General features: G+C 39.2%; 1 long non-coding RNA gene across 2 annotated transcripts in view; it reads right to left on the minus strand.

Annotated features, from left to right (window-relative positions):
* Positions 1–25,135, minus strand: part of LOC140717122 (uncharacterized) — a 33,578-nt gene that overhangs the window by 1,703 nt on the left and 6,740 nt on the right. The window contains exons 3-4 of one of the 2 annotated variants that reach the window (XR_012096450.1): positions 17,492–17,826; positions 297–3,489 (exon numbers count right to left, since the gene is read on the minus strand). This is a non-coding gene — a long non-coding RNA (uncharacterized lncRNA). Of the gene's footprint in view, positions 1–296; positions 3,490–17,491; positions 17,827–25,135 lie in introns of those variants that run through there. The other variant, XR_012096449.1, reaches the window with a different exon arrangement.

Consider the following 25,135-nt stretch of genomic DNA (forward strand, 5'->3'; position numbering starts at 1 on the left):
GTTGGAATCTCACATGAATTACACTGCTGCTCTTGGAACCAGAATAAGTGTCACCCTAAAATATCTTTGGGTCCATTGAATATGTAGAAAGCTACATATCAAATGCAGATAACTGGGGCCACTATAGATGGGTCTGCATTGAGATAGTAAACCAAAGGGCCTTTTTCCCTGCTGTAGGGCTCTGTGACACATCATGGTCTCACAGATGCTTTAATTAACTGCACTCTCCATCTTGTTCATTAGCTGTCAGTTAGTGCAAAGCTTAACAGTGCCAGCACTCACCAGTCGAGGTTTAATTCCCACCGCTGTCTGTAAGGAGGTCTCCCCGTGACTCTGTGAGTTTCTTCACATTTCAAATTCATGCAGGTCACAGTTAGTAGATTGTGCGCCTACGTCGGTGCTGGAAGCATGGCGTCTCTGGCGGGCTATACCAGCACAATGCTCACACTGTTTATTATCGACACAAATGACGCATTTCACGTACTGAGGAATAAAACCGTAGCCTGACCAAGATGCAAGATGCAGAGATACAGCTTATATTTACATCTGTCTTCACTGTGATTCAGGATTCTTGATTGCACTCTGCTACTTTGTGCTCATCACTCAATTTTTTTGTGGAATTTCTGCCATGTGTACTGTTTACTCTGTCACCATTCCCGTAAGCAAGCAATTGCATCCTGGTGTTTCTGACAGAAACTGTCTGTACATTGTCACACCCAAGCATCTTTCCTTCAGTGATATCAGTGGGTACGAGATGAGATAGTGCAAGCTTAGCTTTATCAAAAACATTAGTTTTATTTCTCACAGGAACATTGAACATTGAATGAAATGCATCAATGACCAACACTGTGTGAGGTGGTACTGGGCAGTCTGCAAGTATCACCACACCTCCAGTGCCAACAAAGCACACCTACAACTTGCTAAACTTAACCCGTACATCTTTGAAAGGTGGAAGGAAATCTCAGCACACGGAGGAAATCCATGTGGTCACGGGGAGAATGTAAAAACTCCTTATAGCAGCGGAATTGAACCTTGATTGGTCATCGCTAGCACTGTGAGAGTGTTGCACTGTCACTCTACAGTGCTGTACCAGTGACAAGGGGCAGTTAAACAATTAAACTGGTACCTCCTCATTGAGTCATTCCATAAGCCCAGTTGAACAAGACCTGTTTCAATCAAGCAAGAGTTCAGAACTCCTCTACAAGTTACCAGCTAGGGTATCACTATTGCCATTTTGCAGTGCCAAAGATCACAATTAGGGTTTGATTCTCACCAACGTCTGGAAGAATTTTGTATGACTGGAATAGTTGCTTCTGGGTGCTATGGTTTTCTCCCTCATTCTAATAACGTCCGGGTTCAGGTTAGTGAATGGTAGGCATGTTTTGTTGGTCCGAGTACTGTGGCAACAACTGCGGGCTGCCTTCTGCACCCCGCTCCCCCTGCTAACCACATCCGTGGACTGTGTTGGACATTGACACAAAATCAGGCAGTTCACTGACTGTTTCAATGTACACGTGATAAATAAAGCTAATCTTCAAAAGGACAGCCTAGATTACTTCACAGAGAGGTAAAAAGACGAGGTGGTCAAGAAAGAGATGGCAAACAGGAAGGTGAATTCAACAACACAAGGAACTGTCAGAACCACTTCCTGCACTTCTACAACCACCACGGAGGAGGCCCCAGAACCTGAGATTGTTTCACAGCCACAATTCTTACCTGCCAAACAGAGTGACTCCCCTCATCAGGAAGGACAGCCTAGATTATTTCATGGAGAGGTAAAAAGAGAGGTAGTGGCCAAGAAAGAGATAGCATACAGAAAGATGAATTCAGCACTAACGAGGATCAGAATCCGCATTCATTTTTGAGTCACAGTCTTTTCTACTTATTAATACTGCTTAAACTTTACAGAATTGCAAAGTCTTAAAGTACACTCAATGACCACTTTATTAGGTACACCCATACACCTGTTCGTTAATACAACAATCTTATTGGCCAATCACGTGACAGCAACTCAATTAATGAAAGCATGCAGATGTGGTAAAGAGGTTCAGTTGTTATTCAGACCAGACATCAGAATGGAGGAAGAAATGTGATCTCAGTTACTTTGACCGTGGAACGACTCTTGATGCCTGATGGGGTGATTTGAGTATTTCAGAAACTGATATTGTTTTGGGATTTTCACACTCACCAGTCTCTAGAGTTTACAGAAAACAATGGGATAAAGAATAAAGACATCCAGTGAGCGGCAGTTCTGTGGGCAAAAATGACATGTGAACAAGAGAGGTCAGAGGAGAATGGCCAGATTAGTTCAAGCTGACAGGATCATGGTAGTAACTCAGATAATCATGCGTTATAAGAGTGGTGTACAGAAAAGCATGTCTGAATGCACAAAATGTCACACTTTGAATTGTATGGGTTTTTTTGAGCGTGTCACACCAGACACTCTTGGCCATTCTTGTCTGGCACGTCGTGTCAGGATTGGTCTTCTTTCAGGTTAACCAAGTCACAATATGAACGTTCCTGACTCGACCATTATATTTTTTACGAGGCTTGACGCTCAACCCGGCACGGATGGAAAGTGTGCTCACGGATGGCCAGACTTGGATTCGAACTTGGGAGCCTTCGCTCTGGAGTCCGGTGTTGATGCCATTGCGCCACCAGCTGGCCAGTGAATGGGTTACAGCAGCAGAAGACCACAAAGATATACATTTCTGCCAATACACTTAATTTCTCAAACTCTCTCAAGTAAACATACAGATCTATTTATCTAACCCCTTTTTACCTTCATCTACTCCATAAGAATTAGGATTCCAGCCATCTGATTTTGTTGAAATACAACAACTCATCTTTTCAATTTGATTTAACTATCTTACCTTCAGACACCAGTTTTCTAACTCTGGAAGCCCCCCATTGCCTCTGTGTCGCTCCCATCCACTCTTCTGCCTGCCTGAATCTTCTTGCTTTCAGAATCATCTCAGCTGTCCTCTCTTCTCCTCGGTCGCTTCCACTCCCCAGCCGACCTCACCCCACAGAGATCTGTCGCTCACTTACAGGCCTGTTGGCCACAGATTCCATTCTCCCACTCAACCACTCAATTTCTGGTCCAGCTTCCTACTTCTGGCCCTTCCTACTGAACTTCCAGCAGGTTAACCAGCCAAAGAAGATGGCAGCCACGCATGGCGACACTCCGAGGACCATCAGCGCCGTGAGTATGTGGAGTTACTTCGGTCAGATACAGAACTGCTGCCTATTTCAAGGGAATATGGTCCGAGCTTCAAACGATATTCCAGAGACAAAGTAATAAGACATCATCATCTTCAGCATAGAGGGGAACGGACTTGTCAGGTACAGCTTCCATCCTGCAGTTAATGGACTGTTGAATAGCTCCATAGTATTCTTCACAATCTACCACATTGTGATTCAGCATGTGAATACAAGAAATTGAAGCGTGTTGTGGAAACAGCTCAGCACATCATGGAAACCAGCTTCCTGCAGTACGATAAAAAAAGAGTTGTCACTTCACAATCTACCTCATTACGATCTTACATGGGACTCCACTCAATGTAGTATATACCAGGCATTTTGACTGGTTGCATAAACTTCATATATGGAGGTGCAATTGCACAGATTAGAAAAAGCGACGTAGGGTCATAAACTTCATAATGGGCACTAGTTTCCTTGGCATCAAGGACTTCATTAAAAGGTGGTAACACCATAGAATTTCAATATATTGTAGCATTTTAAAAAAATATTTGACACACATCTAAGAAATACTAAAAAGCTGAATTTATTTTTGTATGTATATTCAATACTGATACTTTTCACATGAGATTACACCAGTGAGAAAATGACTTTTTGCCTGAAAGCTTAAGGCAGATACCAAATGTGAAACTATATTTGAAATCAAGAGCTATTTCTTAAAAAAAAAATCCACTGCAAAATATAATGACTTGTGTATCTGGTAATGCTTTTTCTATGATAGGAAGATACAGAGAATTCATTGTTCATACAAAAAATGCTGTTCCTGATGTTTCTGCATACACTGTGTCCACCATCAGTACCTGATTGCCATAATGTTGGAAGAACATTGGGAGATATTGTGAGATGGGAATGACATTGACATCACATTGCAAGAATAGCTTATTAAGCTGCACAGTGAGATAACAAATCAAGCAAAATTCAAGTGCAGCAAGCAACATTTCTGGATACCAGTGATATTCACGATAATTTTCCAAAACTCTGAGAAAGCCAAATTGATTTTTTATGGGATTTCCCACCACTTACCTAGTTGAATTGTTTTTATTCAATCTCTTCATCTGCAATCAAAACACTGTAAACATCATGCTGTTATGAACAAGATATTCAAAACCTCACGTACAAACAAGCTGGATGAACTCAGCAGATCGGGCAGCTGCAGCATCTGTTGAAATGAGCAGACAACGTTTCGGGCCGAGACTGAAGAAGGAGGGGGCAGGGTGCCCCATAAAGAAGGTAGGGGGAGGGTGGAAAACCAATCAGAGGAAAGATCAAGGGGTGGGGGAGGGGAAACAGGGAGGAGATAGGCAGGAGAGGTGAAGAAGGAATCTAAGGGGAAAGCATTGTGTAGAAGAAGGCAGAATCATGAGAGAGGTGATAGGCAGCTAGAAGAGGAGACAAAGTGAAAGTGGGATGGCGGGGTTTCCGGTGATGTCATCATCGAGAATGGCAGCTTAAGTCACTAGCTCCTCCGGAAAAATGCGTATTAACCCCATTAACCCATCAAATATAATATTTTTTGAAAGATATTTGAACTGAAAAGAGGGGCAAGAATGGGGAGAAGAAATGGAAATAAAAAAAGCGACACTGTGGAGCCCGCGTCCGAGAGGTGTGCAGCGAGCGGCTCTCCTACCCGACCGCGTGCTAGCGAGGCGGCTGCTGGGCCTTGTTCAGTCGAAGCAGCAAATGTATTTGAAATCCTGAAAGAAATAATGGAGGTCCAGCCAGATAAAAAGCAGCAGCTCCGTGATATTAAGGCAGAGCTCGCCAACGTTAATCAAAAAACAGCGGTGGCAGAGACTCGCATTGAGAAGGTGGAAGATCACGTTCAAAATGTGGAACGGATACTGAGCAAGACAATAAAAATAATACATCACCAAGAAGGTAAACTGATTGACCTGGAGGGAAGATCACGGCAGAAAAATATCAGAATCTGCAACGTTCCCGAAGGAGCAGAGGGCTCATCTATGACGGAGTTTGTCGGAAAGTTACTGCGGGACGCGCTGGATCTTCCCCCGGCTATGAAGTTGGAAGTCGAAAGAGCCCACCGCGCGTTAGTCCCAAAACATACTCAGGATACAAAGCCACGCTCATTAATAATTAAATTCCTTTGGTACAGCACCAAAGCGGAGATTCTACGAAGGGCCTTGGGTAAGAAGAGAGTGTTTTTAGAGGATAAATTAATGTATTTCGACCAAGATTACCACCCCCCCTTCCGCGGTCCTCCAGAAACGCAAAGAATACTCCGAAGTAAAGCGAGTATTAAAGCAAAATAAGATTAGATTTCAAACTCCGTACCCTGCTAAACTTCAAGTGCTTTATGACAACGGGACACAATTGTACCAGACAGTGGAAGAGGTGACTACAGACATGAAGGCCAGAGGGTTGCCCGTGAGCATGACCAAAACGAAGGAAAGCCTGGCTGAGGAATTGTCCCACTCGGCATGGGAAATAGTGCGAGAAATGAGAAGGCAGGAGACGTGAGGAGGCCGAGAGAAACATATCAGGAAGAGACCAGTAGTTTCCCAAACACAGTCCTCATCCCTTTCAGAAGAGCCATAAGGTTTGGCCAACTTTAAAAATGTTGAGAAGCTAAACAGAAGCAAAAGTACACGGTGATATATCTATCTCGAGAAATACTTATTATAATGTGGATTTTATATTACTTAGTTATTCTTTATTCGCTCACTTACTCCTTTTTACCCACCAAAATGAGAATATGTACATATATGTGCATGTATGTGTGAATTGTGTGTGTCTATGTATATGTGTGTGTGTGTGTGTGTGTGTGTGTATATATATATGTATGTGTATGTGTGTGTGTGCACGCGCGCATATATATGTATATATAGGAGTACACAGGGAAATCTTTTCTGTGTAATGGATTTGTTCACTGACTTTTACGAATACTGCAATGGGGGCCCTCAACTCACAAGTAGGAGGGATTATCCCCCACAGCTAGACATTTCCTCTAGCTTAACGCAGGGTCATTTATTAGAGACCTCAGCCTTGGAATCACACGTTCATTGCCATTTTTGTTATTATTTGAGTTTCCTGGTTCTTATTTGTTCAGGGAGTAGATGGATTAAGTTTTATTCTAACTTCAATGACACATTGACAGATAAATACAGATGGCTAAGGACAAGGTAAAATTCATTTCTTTTAATGTAAATGGGCTATTAAATCCAATCAAACGTAAGAGAATTGTATCCAAAATGAAAAAAGAAGCCCATGTAGTATATTTACAGGAAACTCATTTAAGTGATAATGAGCATAAAAAACTAAAGAGAATGGGCTTCACTAATCTGTTTTTCTCCTCATATAAATCAGGACATAGGAGAGGAGTTGCTATTCTTATCTCAAGTAAGCTAAATTTTGAAAAAATATTCGAATTGGGAGATAAAGAAGGCAGATATATTCTGGTAAGGGGGAATATAGATGGCAATTCAGTTACTCTATTGACTATATACGCACCCCCGGGAAGTGATACTGGTTTCTTTCAGAAAATTACTGATATTATGGTAACGGAAACAGAAGGTCTCCTAATATGTGGGGGAGACTTAAATTTACAATTACAACCAAACTTACACTCTTCCAATAGAAAAACCTATGAAACAAAATCTTTACATAAGAAAGTTCATACACTTTTTTAGGATGTTGGTTTAATTGATATATGGAGGGACCTTTTCCCTGACAGAAGGGATTACACTTATTATTTTGCTCCACATTCTGTATATACAAGAATAGACTATTTCATAACATTTGGAAAAGAGAAAGGCAAAATAAACACCTGTGGAATTGGGACAATAGATGTAAGTGACCATGCACCTATATATTTATCTGTTGATTTTGACCTACAACCAAAGAATACTATTTGGAAATTAAATTCAAGTCTACTCAATGCTCCGTACTTTAAGGAACAAATTAAAAAAGAAATTGGTCTCTACTTAGAATTTAATGATAATGAAGAGGTTTGACCTCCCATTTTATGGGACACTCTGAAGGCGGTCTTAAGAGGGAAAATTATAGCAATATCTTCATGTAAGAAAAAAATAAGGAATAAAACATTAGAGGAATTACAAAATAAGCTGAAGAAACTTGAGAAAAAACACAAATTGAATTTGGCACAGGATACATTAGGGGAAATTAAAAGAATTAGGAATGAAATAAATAATTTGGCTACACAAGGAATCAGGAAAAACTTAATGTTTCTGAAACAGAGACATTATGAAAGTGGGAGATCAGCGGGAGACGCTCATGGAGTGAGTACTGTTTCAGATCCGCTCCATAATCTTTACTTATTTTAACCTTTGATCACCCTTATTCAACTTATTATTACCTACACCAAAAGACTTTTGCTACTTTCTCGGGCTTATTGTTAAGATTTTATCGTGCATTTTGGAAGATATGCAAACAGAAATGGCTCTTAGATCCAAACGACGAGAACCGGGGCGAAACCCGAACGGTAATGGAAAGAAGCCAGCTCAACCTCAACGCACTGAGTTAACTTATGAACTGCTTATGGAGCTTTTGGATAAAAAATTTGAGGAACAACGTCAGGCTTTTCAACGAGACATAAAGGTTTTTCAAGATTATATGGTTAAGACGGATTCAGTAATTAACCAGCAGCAAGCGCTTATCTCATTGCTGCAAGAAGAAGCGCGGAAACGAGATTTGACAATTGAAAAATTGCAACAGGATTTAATTTCGACTATTAAATTGGTGGAGACACTTAAAGCCAAGAGTGTCGATTTGGAGAATCGGTCCAGAAGACAGAACCTACGCATACTTGGTCTCCCAGACGGCATAGAACAAGGCGATCCTTCGAAATACTTTGCTCAATTTCTAAAAGATGCGTTTCCGTCGGTTTTTCCAGTAAACCCTCCGCTACTTGACCGAGCACATAGAATTTGGAGTCGATCACCGACGGTTTCAGATAAGCCCCCGGTGGTAATCGTCCGATTTCATTACGTACACGATAAAGAACAACTCATTCGTGAAGCTCGAAGGGCTGGGATGATTAAATTTCGTGATTATTGCTTTCGCTTGGTCCAGGATTTCAGCCCAGAAATCATGAGAAAAAGGCTGCTTTTTAAACCTCTGATGTCTGAATGTTATGAAAAAAACCTAAAACCTGCGCTCTTATACCCGGCGAAGCTCAGGATCTCCCCCCCGAATGCTCCGCGTAAAGTATTTTTGTCTACCTTTGAAGCGAAAAAGTATTTGGAAGAGAACTTCCCTACTGATACAGTTACTACTCTCCAGTAAATGAGTGATTCTGATCGTGAAAGATGGTTTTTGATTTTTTAAACCAGGGTTAGTCTCTGGTTATTGGTGTAGGTTTATCCTATACTTCATATTTAAGTTAAAGTGTGTTTTCGTTATATTAATCGCTCTGTCTTATACACTTTAACTACTACACTATATTTTTGTCTATTATTTTTGTTCCCTTGAAGGTATATTTTTAACCTTTCGAAGTGAATTTTTTGTTTAATATCAAGATAATGGTTTTTTGTAAAGTATTGGTTTAGTTTAAGATGGCGTTATTGTTTCTTTTTTCGTCTTCTTCCTATAATGCATCGCTTATCATAGTTTAAATACTTCTTGATTTGTTTGGGTTATAACCCGATTTATAAACTTTTAATGATTTTATTCCCTTTTTCTTTACAACTCAGCATATTAAGAAGCGCAGTTTTTAGTACTGCGTTCATAATTCTTAAAGTTTGGGTGGTTTTTTTATATATATATCCGTTAAATACGGAGTGGTCTGCCGCTGATATGGGGGTAGAGTTAGTTTCATTTTTTCTTTTTTCTAGCCATATTTTGGCTTTTTTTCTTTTTCATACGGGGGTGGGGGTTGGCCTGTTTTCTTTTTCAATTTTTTTCTTATCAATTTGTTTTAGTTTTTTTACTTGGGCTGTTCATGAACTACAAATATGTCTACGATGTCGTCACTTCCGGGTCCGCTCTTTATTTTTGTCCCTCTTCCGGATGCATGAGTTTATAACATGGTTAACCCTTTATATACCAAAGGGATGACTTTAGAAACATGGTTCAAACCATTAACTTTGTGTCTTGGAATACTAATGGATTAAACCATCCGACTAAACGAAAGAAGATTTTCAAAGTATTCCAAAGACTTAATGCTCATATTATTTTTGTACAAGAAACTCATGTGAGGAAGGAGGACAAATATCGCTTCTTTAGGTCTTGGCGGGGTCAACAGTATCATTCGAATTCGAATACCAAAGTTAAGGGAGTTTCAATTTTTATTGACTCCTCTATTACATTTGTTCAACACGATATCCTTTCGGATCCGAATGGTAGATTTTTGTTAATTACGGGTTTACTCGGTAATAAAAAGGTTGCTATGGTTAATGTTTATGCCCCGAATGTGGATTGTCCTGACTTTTTTAAGTCCTTATTTACTTCTTTACCTAATTTAAATGAATATAAGTTAATAATGGGTGGTGACTTTAATTGTTGTTTAATTCCTTTGATGGACAAATCTACACCTATTCAGACTCTACCCAATAAGTCGGCCACTTGTATTAACTCCTTTTTGACTGATAATGGAGTTTTTGATATTTGGAGATTTCGTCATCCTAATGACAAAGAGTTTTCTTTTTTCTCACATGTTTATCACTCCTATTCGAGAATTGATTATTTTTTTATTGACTCTTGTTTTATTCCATCGGTAATTGGTTGTAATTATGATATTATAGCTATTTCTGACCATGCTCCTTTAAAACTTTCTATTAATTTTACGGATACAGCTTTAAATGCTAGACAATGGCGATTTGACTCTACCTTATTGCAAGAACCGGACTTTATTAAATTTATGAAGGAACAGATTGATTTCTTCTTTTCAACTAATTCCACGGAGGATATCACATGCGGAACACTTTGGGACACTTTAAAAGCGTATATACGTGGACAGATTATCTCGTATTCTGCCGGTCTGAGAAAACGCATTAAGAAGGAAACTTTTTTACTGGTTGATAAAATTAAAGAGATTGATAAGAAATATTCGACTACTCCTAGCATGGAACTTTATAAACAAAGGGTTGAACTTCAAATGGAACATAGTTTATTACTTACATCTCCGATAGAAAATCAATTAATGAAAACCAAATCTGATTTCTATATACATAGTGATAAATCAGGAAAACTGTTAGCTAGTCAGCTGAAGAATGTTTCAGTTAAACGCCAGATTACTAAGGTTCGACAGCAGAATGGGGATTTGACAGTTAACCATGATGACATAAATAAGTCTTTTCAAGACTTTTATACCTCCCTGTATAAATCTGAATTCCCTCAGGATCATAATACCATGTGTGATTTTCTCGGGAAATTGAATTTTCCAAAACTATCATCTGATGATATTTCAGTAATAGATACTCCGTTTACGGATGCGGAAATTAAAGGGGTTATTTCCTCAATGAATTCTGGGAAAGCACCAGGTCCAGATGGGTATACAGTAGAATTTTTTAAATGTTTTTCTGACACTCTATCTCCTTGGCTATGCAAGGTGTTTGAAGAAGCAATTAGATTGGGGAAGTTGCCACAATCTTTTTATAGAGCTTCCATTTCTTTAATACTGAAGAAAGATAAAGACCCTACTGATTGTGCATCCTACAGACCAATATCTTTATTGAATGTGGATTCTAAGATTTTTTCCAAGTTGCTGGCTTCTAGGTTGGAGAAGGTATTACCCCAAATTATTTCGGAAGACCAAACCGGTTTTATTAAAAATCGCTATTCTTTTTTCAATGTTAGGAGATTATTGAATATTGTTTATACTCCTTCACATAATACTTCAGAATGTGTTATATCATTAGATGCGGAAAAAGCATTTGATAGAGTTGAATGGCCCTACTTATTTTATGTGTTGGAGAAGTTTAATTTTAGTCCGACCTTCATTTCTTGGATTAAACTGATATATCAAACTCCAGTAGCCTCGGTGTTTACTAATAATCAAAGATCTCCATTTTTTCGTTTATTTCGGGGCACTAGACAAGGTTGTCCTCTTAGTCCATTACTATTTAACATCGCTTTAGAACCTTTGGCAATTGCCATCAGAGAATCACAGGATATTTTAGGTATTAATCGTGGAACAGATATTCATAAGGTATCTTTATATGCAGACGATTTATTATTATTCATCTCTAATCCTGAGAAATCTATTCCAGCAGTTTTATCATTGTTGGCTCAATTTAGTGAGTTTTCTGGGTATAAGTTAAATCTTAATAAGAGTGAATTGTTTCCTTTGAATAGACAGGTCCCAAATTATGGTATTTTACCTTTTAAATTAGCTAACGATTCTTTTACTTATTTAGGGATTAAAATTACCAAAAACCATAAAGAATTATTTCGGTTTAATTTTTTACCCTTAATTGATCAGATTAAAGGTTTGTTTACTAAGTGGTCACCATTATCTTTATCTCTGATAGGTAGGATTAATGCTATTAAGATGGTTATTTTACCTAAATTTTTATATGTTTTTCAAGCGGTACCAATTTTTATTCCGAAATCCTTTTTTACTAATGTTGATTCAAAAATTTCTTCATATATATGGCAGAATAAAAATCCCAGGTTAGGTAAAATATACTTACAGAAGACAAAGAAGGATGGTGGGTTGGCATTACCTAATTTCAGATTTTATTATTGGGCAGTTAATATTAGATATTTGATATGTTGGTTGAAAGAATGGGATGGTCCTTTTGGCCCTCATTGGGTGAGTTTGGAAACCAAATCGGTTTCTGCTTATGCTCTGGGTTCTATCTTAGGGACATCTCTCCCTTTTGCTCTTTCTAAACTGCCGAAGCGAATTGACAACCCGATAGTTAAATATACCTTACGTATATGGTTTCAATTTCGGAAATTTTTCAGGTTGACTCAATTCATGTTAAATAGTCCTATTGTATCTAATTGTTTTTTCCTTCCCTCAATTATAGATCATGCTTTTTTGGCTTGGAAAACTAAGGGATTATTAAGATTTTCCGACTTATTTTTGGACAACTGTTTTATGTCCTTTGAGCAACTAGCTAATAAATATAATTTGCCTAGATCTCATTTTTTTAGATACTTACAGGTTAGGCATTTTTTAAGTACGGTACTTCCTTCATTCCCAAATTCTCTGTCTTCAGATACTTTGGAAAGTTTGTTTGAATTAAACCCTTTTCAAAAAGGGCTTATATCAAAACTTTATAATATAATTATGAAGATACGTTCAGCGCCCTTTGATAAGACCAAAAATGATTGGGAAAGAGAACTTAATCTTATTATTCCTATTGAGAATTGGGATAGAATTCTTAAATTAGTTAATACATCATCTATATGTGCCAAACATTCATTATTACAATTTAAGGTTGTACATAGGGCCCATATGTCCAAGGATAAATTAGCTCATTTTTATTCTCATATAAACCCTATTTGTGACAGATGTCATTTAGAAATCGCTTCTTTAACTCATATGTTTTGGTCATGTCCACTTTTGAGAAAATATTGGAAAGATATTTTTGATATTATTTCGGCGGTATTGAACATTGATTTACAACCCCATCCTATTACCGCAATTTTTGGTTTACCGATGATGGACTTACTTCACTTATCTCCTTCCGCCTGTCGAATGATTGCTTTTCTCACTTTGATGGCTAGAAGATCTATTTTGTTGAATTGGAAGGAAATTAATCCTCCCACGGTATTTCATTGGCTTTCTCAAACTATGTTATGTCTAAATTTAGAAAAAATTAGAAGTGCTGTATTTGATACTTCTATTAAATTTGAAAAGATATGGAGACCATTTATTCAATATTTTCATATGATGTAATGGCCCTGTGCCGGGCTTATTGGTTTTTTTTTCAGCTTTAATCGTATGTATGTTGAGAGGATCGGAGTTGACGTCATAGATGTTTATGTATACTCGTGAGATACTATGAACAGCCCTTTTTTTTTTTCTCTTTTTAAAAGTTTTTTTTTCTTTGTTTTTTTTCTTTTTCTTGATACTAGATTAGTAGATTAGCTAACTTTCTTAGATAGATTTTTTTTTCTCTTTTTTACACTATATATTATGAAATATCTAAACTTACCTTGTTCATATATATACTATATGGTTTATGCTTTGGGAAACTTACTTATGCTCTATTCATTGTTTATGTATTACTTCATGTATAATGGGAGTCTATATATTTGTAATCCCTTACCATTATTTGAATTGTATCTCATTCATAATATTCTAAATATTAATAAAAAGATTGACAGAGAGAGAGAAAGTGGATCGAAATCTATGAAAATACTGGCGTGGAAACTGAAAAAAAAAGATAGCAGAAAATACAATTCATAGAATTAGGGACCCAAGAACAAAAATGATAAAAAATAAGCTAAATGAAACTCAAGAAGCTTTTGAAGTGTTTTACAAAACTCTATATTCCAAAGTTCCAGGGGGAAGCATAACCCAAATTGACACCTTCTTGAATTCTCTAGAGTTACCCACTTTAAGCGAAGAACAAAATAGAAGGATGACTGCTGACATAACTGAAGTTGAATTAAAAGCTGCAATTAGTAGGCTTAAATTAAGCAAGTCACCAGGATCAGATGAATATACGGCAGAGTGGTACAAAGAATTTAAAAATGAGTTAATTCTTGTTTTACTCCCCACACTGAACTGGGCTCTAAAAAAGGCACAAATTCCACCAAGTTGGAAGGAAGCGATAATCTCAGCTATACCGAAAGGCGGCAAGGATAAAAAGGAATGCGGGTCATTTAGACCAATATCCGTTCTTAATGTAGATTATAGGTTATTTACCTCCATCATAGCCAAACGATTACAGGAGTTTCTACCCATACTGATACGTAATGATCAGACAGGTTTTATACGACAATGCCAGACTCAAGACAATATACGAAGGACACTTCGCATTATGGATCATATACAAAAAAATTAAATCGAAGCAATAGTGATAAGCGTGGATGCTGAAAAAGCATTTGATTCGGTTAATTGGAATTTTCTTTACAGAGCTTTACAGAGATTTGGTTTCCAAGACACAATTATTAAAACTATACAGACACTATATGACAAGCCTACTGCTAGGATTAAAATCAATGGATATTTATCAAATAGTCTTACCCTAGAAAGGGGCACGAGACAGGGTTGTGCATGGTCACCACTACTCTTCGCGTTATATCTGGAACCATTAGCTCAATACATCAGACAAAATGAAGATATCAGGGGAATTACTATTAAAGGGACAGAGCATAAATGGGCTTGTTATGCGGATGACATTTTGATCTATCTAGGGCAACCAACATACCTTTTACCTAAATTGATGCAATCCTTTGAATAATATGGTCAATTATCAGGATAAGATCAACATAGATAAAACCCAATTACTTTCATATTATTATAACCCACCAAGAGAAATTGAAAGTCAATACCCCTGGGCATGGCACAGAGTCTTTCAAATATTTGGGCATCATTATGCCAAAAGATTTGGCAAAATTATCAGAATGTAATTATCAGCCTTTATATAAAAAAATTAAGGAAGATATGGCAAGATGGAACCTGATTCCATTTTTCAGTCTCAGTTCAAGGATTGAGTCTATTAAAATGAATATACTGCCCAGACTGTTATATCTCTTTCAGACCCTACCAATAGAGATTAATCAAAATCAATTCAATGAATGGAACAAGATCCTCTCAAGGTATATTTGGCAGGGTAAAAGGCCTAGAGTTCGTATGTTGGTGCAACCCATCATATGACGCTCAATGGAAAAACATTGAGAAGCGGGTACTTCCCACCCCCATACAAAGGTACATAAATACTATTGATAACCCATGGGTGAAATTGACTCTTAAAATATGGAAAACTACTATAAAAGAATATAATCTAGAGGGAGATATTGCAATTCTTAAATGGTGTGCATATGACTCTGATTTTATACCAAAGAAATTGGATGCTACATTTAAGGACTGGACAACTAAAGGAATAACAGTTCTTTGCAACATAATGAAAGAAGGAACACTGTTCAGTTTTGAAATGCTTAAAGAGAAACACTTATTAGAAAAACAAGATTATCATCGATATTTACAGTTGCCACAATATGTTAATAAGACGCTTAAAAATGTAACCAAGGCAAATACGTGCTTGATAGAGCTCTTTAGAAAAGCATATAATTCAGATAATGGTAGTAGAATCATTTCAAGCATGTATAAGGGGTTGTCAAATCTTAAAACACATTCGACTTCATACATTAAAACAAAATGGGAGAAGGAAGGAGGGATAATCATATCTGAGGAAGTATGGACAACAATGGAAATGGAGGGAGTTTGGATGGAAAAACTTGATAAGATATTTTATTACACCCTCTCACAAATCCCATTATGATAGTAACCTCCCTGTTTGCTGGAGAAATTGTGGAAATCAAAATGCAAATCATTATCATATTTTTTGGGACTGCCCTGTTATCAAAAACTATTGGAGGGGATACACAATGCCCTACAAGACATCTTTAAATGTGAAATACCCTTGGAGAGTAAGACCATATATTTTGGATATATACCTCAAGAATGGTTGAAAAGAGATAAATATTTAATGAATATATTGTTGGTGGCTGTTAAAAAGACTCTTACTAGGAAATGGTTATCACAGGAGAGCCCAACTTTAAATACATGGATGGAAATTACAATGGACATTTACAAAATAGAGAAGATAACAGCATCTGTTAATCATAAGCTGGAACAATTTGATTCATACTGGGAAAAATGGTTTAACTACATAATGCCTCATAGGCCTGATTTTATTCTCACAAATCAATGAATCTGTTGTAAAAAAAAATCACTCCCTATTTGTACATAGTTCTTTCCTTTTGCTTGTTTTTTCTTTCCACTCTTTTCTATAAGTGTATACCCCAGATAAATACTTTGTGGAGATTTTGTGATATATATGATTACCGTAGATTCCGGATTTTAAGCCGCTACTTTTTTCCCACATTTTGAACAGCTTTGAACTTTGCGGCCAATAATCCAAAGCGGCTAATGCAAGGTTTTTTTCATGCCGCCTCGTAAACATTTTGCCTCGTAACAGTAGACCAATAAAATTGATGAGTAGTTCACAGAGGTCCAATGAAATTGTACGATAAATCAAGCGCACTTTCACAATTAAATTATTGTAAATCAGTCATTTGTACTCACCCTCATCAACATGGAAAACACTCGAAGCACTGTGCTACCTACCCTACTTAGTTTAAACTATATTTGTTTTCTGTACTACATCGCGGGATGCTATGACGTCACACCCGGTTTCGCGGCGTCTTGTGGGAAAATGCCGTTTGCGATGAAACGGAAAGGAGGGGGGGAGCGGATTCCGCGAGCGGCTTTGGATCCGAGCGAAATCTGCTTTTAAGTTAAAGGTATCAATAACTTTTCCTGGTAGGCTGCAGTATATATATTTTTTACCAGTCGTTAGGAGATATTGGAATGTTGTTCAGTAAAGAAGTATACGCAACGTATATTTAAAAGTAGCCGCGTACGGGCACGGTTCGAAAAAAAGCATTTGCAATATGTATTTGTTTTTGTTACCATATGGATTTAATTAAAAGTTAAAAAAATCCTCACGTGTAATATCTTTCTGTGTAAATATCTCATATTACAACGTGGGACACCTGCGGCCGAAAATTCGGTGCGGCCTAAAATCCGGTGCGGCCTTTACATTTAAAAAAATGATTTTATTTCTAAAATTAGTGCCAGCGGCTTAAAATCAGGTGCGCTCTGTAGTCCGGAATCTACGGTATATGATATATATGTACAATGTCTGAAATACATCTTACGGAAATGTTTGTTTGATGAACTTCAATTAAAAAAATTACAAAAAAAAAAGAAAGTGGGATGGGGGAAGGGAGAGAGAGGGAATTACCGGAAATTGGAGAATTCGATGTTTATACCAAGGGGCTGGAGACTACCCAGACTGCATATGAGGTGTTGCTCCTCCAACCTGAGTTTGGCCTCATCATGGCAGTAGAGGAGGCCATCTATGGACATATTCAAATGGGAATGTGAAGCAGAGTTGAAGTGGGTGGAAACCGGGAGATCCTGTCTGTTGTGGCAGACAGAGCGGAGGTGCTCGACGAAGTGGTCCCCCAATCTGCGTCGGGTCTCGCCAATGTACAGGAGGCCACACCGGGAGCACCGGATGCAATAGATTACCCCAATAGACTCACAAGTGAAGTGTTGCCTCACCTGGAAGGACTTCAGTCCTGACGAAGGGTCTCGGCCCAAAATGTTGACTGCTCATTTCAACGGATGCTGCCCGACCTGCTGAGTTCATCCAGCTTGTTTCTACGTGTTGATTTGACCCCAGCATCGCAAGTTACTCCCTCTTGTTCATGCTGGAGTCTCGTTTCTTGAGTTTGGTGAAGTGATAATTTCAGTGCCAGGCCTCCTTGCTGTCAGTGGCCACCAGGTCCAGCTTGCTGCCTTTAAAGACGATGGTGAAACAGTGGTCACTGGGCATTTCCATGGCATTCTGCTGCATCCCCTCCGACTGGTGACCGGGCCTCAACTCCTAAATGTCACTGATCGAGATCGAGACCACAGGGGTTCAGGGGTGACGGTTAGAGAGGGGGAGTAAAATAACAGCAAACATAAGAATAAGAAATTCAGATTCAAAGGCATAAACACAAGGCATTTTGCAGATACTAGACTAACGCACACATATTATTCATTTATTGTTTTATTATGAAATATTGTGTGAATAAGGCCCCTCGACCCAAAGTGCTGCTCTGCAATGCAATCCACCAATTTCACAACAGTATAATCACAGGATATTTACAATGACTACCGTAGATTCCGGATTTTAAGCCGCTACTTTTTTCCCACATTTTGAACTGCTTTGAACTTTGCGGCCTTTAATACGAAGCGGCTAATGCATTATTTTTTTTCATGCCGCCTCGTAAACATTTTGCCTCGTAACAGTAGACCAATAAAATTGATGAGTAGTTCACAGAGGTCCAATGAAATTGTACGATTAATCAAGCGCACTTTCACAATTAAATTATTGTAAATCAGTCATTTGTACTCACCCTCATCAACATGGAAAACACTCGAAGAAAAGCATTGTGCTGCCTTTATGGCAGTTATTTAGTTTATAATATTTTCTCTTAGTAATTCATTTTCTAGTTAAAGTTAGAAGAGTTTTAACTATATTTGTTTTCTGTACTACATCGCGGGATGCTATGACGTCACACCCGGTTTCGCCGCATCTTGTGGGATACCAGTTTGCGATAAACGGAAAGGAGGGGGGGAGCGGCGGAGCCAAAACGCTGCTTTTAAGTTAAAGGCGATCAATAACTTTTCCTGGTAGGCTGCAGTATATATATTTTTTACCAGTCGTTAGGAGATATTGGAACGTTGTTCAGTAAAGAAGTATACGCAACGTATATTTAAAAGTAGCCGCGTTACGGGCACGGTTCAAAAAAAATCATGCAGTATGTATTTGTTTTTGTTACGGATTTAATGGATTTGTTATGGATTTAATTAAAAGTTAAAAAATCCTCACGTGTAATATCTTTCTGTGTAAATATCTCATATTACAACGTGGGACACCTGCGGCCGAAAATCCGGTGCGGCCTTTACAAGTAAAAAATTGATTTTATTTCTAAAATTAGAGCCAGCGGCTTTTAATCAGGTGCGCTCTGTAGTCCGGAATCTACGGTAATTAACCTGCTCATCAGTGCTAAACAGAGCAAAAATATTGAAGCGTTGTTCATGGGTTTATACCTAAAAAGCTGAGTGTGTGCCTTCAGACTCCTGCACGTCCTCGCTGATTGTAATAATGAAAACAAGACATGTCTTGTGTGGTGGGGATCTTTAATGACGGATGCAGACTTTCTAAGGCATCACGCATTGAAGATGTCCTCGATGCTTGGGAGGTTGGTATCCACAATAAAGCTGGCTAAATTTAAAACCCTCTGCAATCCTGTGCAGTGGCCCATCCATAGCAAGGCAGTGATGCAACCATTTAGAATGCTACAATAATACCATAAGACATAGGAGGAGAATCAGGCCATTTACCCACTGAGTATGATCAGCACTCTGTATGTCAAAGAATTAGGAGGCTGGAGAAATCAAATGGAGGGCATGCAGGTAAGATGCAAGGATATTCATCTGGAGAACAAGTAGAAGCAGGGATCAATGGGTTTAATGGACTCCTTATACTCCAACTTTCTGATGTGCCAGTGAATGCACTAAGAAAATAGTCAACCTTTCAACAGCACTTTCACCATTTAGAAACAAGATTACTTGTTCTCCTGAAAGCCTTGAACACGCCACCACAAGTAGCATCTTATCAGTATCATATCTCTTCTGGCAAATCAGAATCAGGTTTATTATCACCAGCATGTGACGTGAAATTTGTTAACTTAGTAGCAGTAGTTCAATGCAATACATAATCTAGGGGGGGAGGGGGGAGGGTATCTTTCGGTCCTGTGCAGTAGCCCCTCCATACTAGACAGTGATGCCGCCAGTCAGAATGTTCCCCATGGTGCAACTATAGAAGTTTTTGAGCGTGCTTGTTGACATGCCAAATCACTTCAAACTGCTAATAAAGTATGGCTGCTGTCTTGCCTTCATTATGACTACATCAATATGCTGGCACCAGGTTAGATCAACTGTTAGCTCCTTCACTGTGACCTGTCCTGAGCCCTGCACATAGATGCAATAACAAGGGAAGCACCTCAGTGTCTTTAATTTCTCGGGAGTTTAAGAAGGTGTGGATTGTCATCAAACAATATTCTAGACGTACTAATGAAATTATCCTGACTCATACCATCATAGACTTTTACGACAATTCGAATGAGAAGGAATGCAAGAAGCTGCCCAACACAACACAAACACGTACCTTACCCCACCTGCAGAAGCTGCTGCCTCAAGAATACACTAAAATTTATTGTATTTTGTTCAAACTACTCTTTCTTGTAAGAGATGTGAATGAATTATTTTTAATTTTTTTTCCCTGTGACTGTTGCTTATCTGATGTGATGTGCCTGTGATGCTGCTGCAAGTAAGTTTTTCATTACATCCCTGCATACATGACTTGTGCAGGTGACAATCAAATGGACTTCAACTTTAACACAATGCAACACTTAAAGTGCTGTCACTTTCTGCTGAAAGACCATAAGACAGACGAGCAGAATTAGGCTATATGGCTGATTGTGTCTATTCCGCCATTCATTCATGGCTGATTTATTTCACTCTTTCAACCAGTTTTCCTGCATTCTCCCCATAACCTTTGATGCCTGACTAATAAAGCACTTATCAACCTCCACTTTAAAGATACCCAATGACTTAGCCTCCAGAGCTGTCTGCAGCAATGACTTTCCCAGATTAACCACCCTCTGGCTAAAGAAATTCTTCCCCTTCTCAGAATAGAGGCGGTGTCTTTCTATTCTGCGCCTGTGTCCTTTGGTCGTGAGACTCCTCTACTATAAATGCCACACTGTCAGCAACCACTCCATCTTGCCTTTCAATATTTGATAGGTTTCAAGGAGATCCCCCTAATTTTTCTGAACTATACTGAGTAAAGACACAGAGCATTCAGCCACTTACGATATGTTAACCTTTTCATTCTTGGGTTTTCTCCCATGCTACTCTGGACCCTGTCCAAAGCCTCCAATGCTAACAAATCCTTTATTACCTGGGAGCCACAAAACTTCTCACAATACCCAGAATAAGAATCATATCACTAGCATATGCTGTGAAATTTCTGAGCTTTCTTGCAGCAATACAATACTGATAATATAGAAAGCAAACCACTGATTACAACAAGCTTAAATATGTATACCAAATAGTTAAATTAAATCAGTTGTGCAAAAACAGAAATAAAAAAGTAGTGAGGTAGTGTTCATAGCTTCAATGTCCATTCAGAAATTGGATGGCAGAGAGAAATAAGCTGTTCCTGAAGGGCTGAGTGTGTGCCTTCAGGTTTCTGTACCTTCTGTCTGATGGTAACATGAGAAGGGGGCATCTCTTGGGTGGTGGATTTCCTTAATGATGGACACCTTTTCAAGGCATCGCTCCTTGAAGGCTGTTGCTGTGACACTACTCAACTAGCTGGTATATCTCACTCCTGTACACCTTTTTGTTAGCATCTGAGATTCTGCTAACAATGGCTGTCCCATCAGCACATCTTTAGATGGCATTTGAGCTGTGCCCAGCCACCCAGTCAGAGGTATACAGAAATTGAAGAAGTGGGCTAAGTACACATCCCTGAGATGCCCCAGTGTTGACTGTCAGTGAGGTGAAGATGGTGTTACCAAAAGGCACAGACTGTGGTCTTCTAGTTAGGAAGTCGAACATCCAGTTGCAGAAGGACATGACCTGCAGTATCCTCAGAATAAAAGATAAGGTACTCAGCAGATTAACAAAGGCAGAATTGGGGCACAGTGAGGCATTTAGAAATATCTCATTCTTCTCAAAAGTATAATGTGACAATTCTTGTGCATGCCTCTTCCCCAGGGCACCGCTGCTCAATACAAGGGGGCATGGCTTTAAGGTAAGGGGTGGAAAGTTCAAGGGGGATATTAGAGGAAGGTTTTTTTTTACTCAGAGTGGTTGGTGTGTGGCATGCACTGCCTGAGTCAGTGGTGGAGGCATATACACTAGTGAAATTTAAGAGACTAGTAGACAGATATGTGGAGGAATTTAAGCTGGAGGGTTATAAGGGAGGCAGGGTTTAAGGGTCAGCACAACATTGTGGGCCAAAAGGCCTGTACTGTGCTGTATTGCTCAATGTTGATGCCCTGGAAAAACCAGATCAAAGACTCAAGAGATGATGTAAATGCCATGTTTATCAAAGATCCCTTGTTATAATATAGGATCTGCTTGCAAGTTTGGAACACAACCAGCTCACATCCATAGTCCATCTGTGCTTCCATATTTTCAGCTCATGCCCCTCCCAACTCATGGTGAAGCAGCTCACACCACTGCCTCATTATAGGAGGAATGTGGAAGCAACAGAGAGTCTACAGAGGAAATTTACAATGATCATATCTGGACCAGTGTACAAATGTTATGATGATAGGGTAAGCAAGTAGGATTTCTCTCTGGAGCAACGGAGGATGAGAGGAGACTTAGTCAAAGTGTACAAGCTGATAAGAGGCATTGATCGAGCAGATGGCCAGAGACTTTTTCCCAGAGCATAAATGGCTAATGCGAAGGGGCATAATTTTAAGGTGACTGGAGGAAGTATAGGGTGCATGTCACATGTAGTGCTTTTTTTAAACTATACAGAATATTGAGTGCATGGAACACACTGCCAGCAGTGGTGGTAAAGGCAGATACATTAGGGACATTGAAGAGATCTTGTCCACATGTCACCAAACTTCTCAGTTCATCCCCCTTCTCACATCTCCCACCTTTCCCCTGATCATGTTCACCTCTCACCTATCAGTTTTTACTCTTCCCTCTCCTCTCACCCTCTTCTCTGGCTTTTGCTTCCTTCCTATGTCATCCTAATGAAGGGTCTTGGCCCAAAATGTCAACTGTTTATTCTAGTCCATAGATGCTGCCTGACCTGTTAAATTCTTCCAGCATTTTGCTATGAGCCTGTGGTGCTCCACAGTTTCACCTTAAGTCCCCCTAAATTTTACCACTCACCTATCCACTAATGGCTATTGACAGAGGCCAATTAACTTAAGGGCCTTTAAAGCCACCAACATAACCAGGAAATCCTACCACACAGGTCATTCTCTCTGTTCCCTGTTGGGCTGAAGATGTAACAGCTCAAGAATACAGGGACAGCCACATTACTGGTTGAACAGTTATTTGCATTAATGAGCAGCTGTACAGGGATACAGAATAAAATGGCCATTGGGTGTATATTCTGCATTTTGGCATTGTTTTTCCTTTGTATGACTTCAATGTACTTACATTATTAAATAATCTGTGTAGCTGTCCATCGTATTTATTGTCATATGTAAAGTACATGTGTGAACAGGGGCAATGACAAACTTACTTTCAACAGCATAACAGGCTCATAGAATCAGATCAGCAGCATTCATTAGAAAATAAAATTATATGCAATGTATTGAAAAAACATAATTACAAAAAAACAAGGTCCATTTCAGTGCAAAGTGATTTATGCAAAACACAGTTGTACACTGTATCTCGTCATTTGTGAGAATAATATCCCAATTATTAATAAATGGAAGGAAAGTGAAGCTCCCAGGAGAAACACATATGGCGACAGGGAGAAGGTGCAAACTCCACACAGACAGCATCAAAGGTCAAGGGGTGTAGTGGTTAGTGCAACACAATTACAGCTTGTGCCATGGGTGCTTGGACCTGTAACCCGTCTGTACAGAGTTTGTACGTTCTTCCCGTCAGTGCGTGGGTTTCCTCCGGGTGCCCCAGTTTCCATCCACATTCCAAAGACGAACCAGTTGGTAGGCTAGTTGGTCATTGTAAGTTCTGCTGTGATTATGCTAGTGTTAAATAGGTGGGTTGCTGGGCAGCACGGCTCAATGGGCCAGAAGGGCCTGTTCCACGCTGCATCTCTCAATGAAATAAGTAAAATGTATACTGGTGCCTTGATGTTGAATCTCCACTGGCTTCAGCATGGAGCCATATCAGGAATCATGGACTCATCACAGGCAGGGTTGTTGCTCTGGACAAATACTTTTGTAAACTTTCTTTAAACATGCTCCCTCCAACATCATTCCTCCAAAACTCGTCAATACTCACAGACTGATTCCCGGCCAACATCAGGATCTTTTGGAAATTGTACAACACTGTCCGACAGTCACCATGGAGTTTGTAAAAGCGGGATTTCGTCCATGAGCCAGATTTGATCTTCTGTATGTGATTACCCCCCAACATGGCTTAATATCTTCACGCTTGATGAGGTGAACCGAGAGGAAGCATCAAAGAGATGTTGTCAGGGAAGGGGAGGGTGGGATGCAGGGTAGTGAAGAAGAAGAAGACAAGTGGAGGTTCCGCTGGGATGGGCAAATAGAGAGTGAGGAACTGGAGAGATAGCAATAAGGAGTTCGGAATTAGGAAGGTACGGGTGAGCAATGGAGAGAAGGGGAAATTTCTTAACATACGGGAAGGTGAAGAAATTACAATGAATGATACTGAACACAACAGTACAGTATGGGCCTTTCAGCCAACAATATTGTGCAAACCACTTAAGCTGCTCTAAGATCAATTTAACCTTCCCTCCTGCAGTAACATTCAATGTTTCTATCATCCATATGCCTATGAGTTTCTGCAAAGTACCTAATTTACCTATCTCCACCTCAATCCCTGGGGTGGTTCAGCACATCTACCAGGCTCTGTAAAAAAAACTTTATCTCTTTCTGCCCTGGGAAAAAGCTTCTGGATATCCACTCAATCAATGCTGGTTATGATCTTGTAAACCTCTATTAAGTTACCTCTCATGCTTCTTCATCCTCAAGAGAAAAGCCTCAGCTCACTCATCCTATCCTCAGAAGACAATATGAGGATAGGTTGAACAAGTCCAGGCAGCAACCTGTTGAACATCCACTACACAAAAGATAGGAGACAGGAGGAACAGTAACATTTCAGTGAAAATTGTAAGCTTTTAATTGATCTTGGAGTTGGTTAATAAGTTGGCACAACATCGAGGGTCGAAGGTCCTGCTCTAATGTTCTATATAAGAGTTCAGAAGAGGCTCAACAGAATGATTCTGGGAACAAATCCCAAAGTTGCAGGAGGTGAGCAGCTGGGTGACTGTCAGGAGAAATAGAAACAGGCAATTAGAGCAGAACACACCAGTGGCCATCCCCTCAAAAATAAGTATACAGCTTCGGATACTTTTGTGGGGAATGACTTCCTGGGAGAACGTCACGGTGACCAGGTCTC

Source organism: Hemitrygon akajei, chromosome 27, assembly GCF_048418815.1.
Source record: "Hemitrygon akajei chromosome 27, sHemAka1.3, whole genome shotgun sequence".
Classification (NCBI taxonomy): domain Eukaryota; kingdom Metazoa; phylum Chordata; class Chondrichthyes; order Myliobatiformes; family Dasyatidae; genus Hemitrygon; species Hemitrygon akajei.